The sequence below is a fragment of the Enoplosus armatus genome, chromosome 19, assembly GCF_043641665.1.
Source record: "Enoplosus armatus isolate fEnoArm2 chromosome 19, fEnoArm2.hap1, whole genome shotgun sequence".
In the NCBI taxonomy this organism is placed as follows: Eukaryota; Metazoa; Chordata; class Actinopteri; order Centrarchiformes; family Enoplosidae; genus Enoplosus; species Enoplosus armatus.
Genome location: NC_092198.1, coordinates 1,465,001 through 1,465,417, shown reverse-complemented (window position 1 = coordinate 1,465,417; position 417 = coordinate 1,465,001).

Below are 417 nucleotides of genomic sequence, written 5' to 3'. Positions count from 1 at the left end.
ACTGAACTGAACTTGTGGTAGGCACCAGTATTTCCCCTTATTGAGTCAGGAAAATTAAACACAAATCTTATTTTTTGCCCTTGGGGCTCATGGTAGCTTAGTCCTAAGCTGTTTGTGCTTACAAGCCAACTGACGTTGACCGTCAAACTCATATGGCAAAGTGAGTCTGCAGGCTACAGTCCGGTGCAGCACGTACAGGCGGGGCCCCTGCATCTGGGGCTATGGGCTTTCTCCAAGTCATTACAGCAACACCATCAACCGCAAGCCAGTCACAGAGCTTCCACATCATCACATCCACGGACATTTCTCCTCCGCACCAACAGCAGCCGCCCGTGTTTGTTTTTTTAATTCCAGTGGTTAAGAAATGACAGCCATTCATCAGGCGGTGCCTTCAGATACCACAACGCAGACTGGATG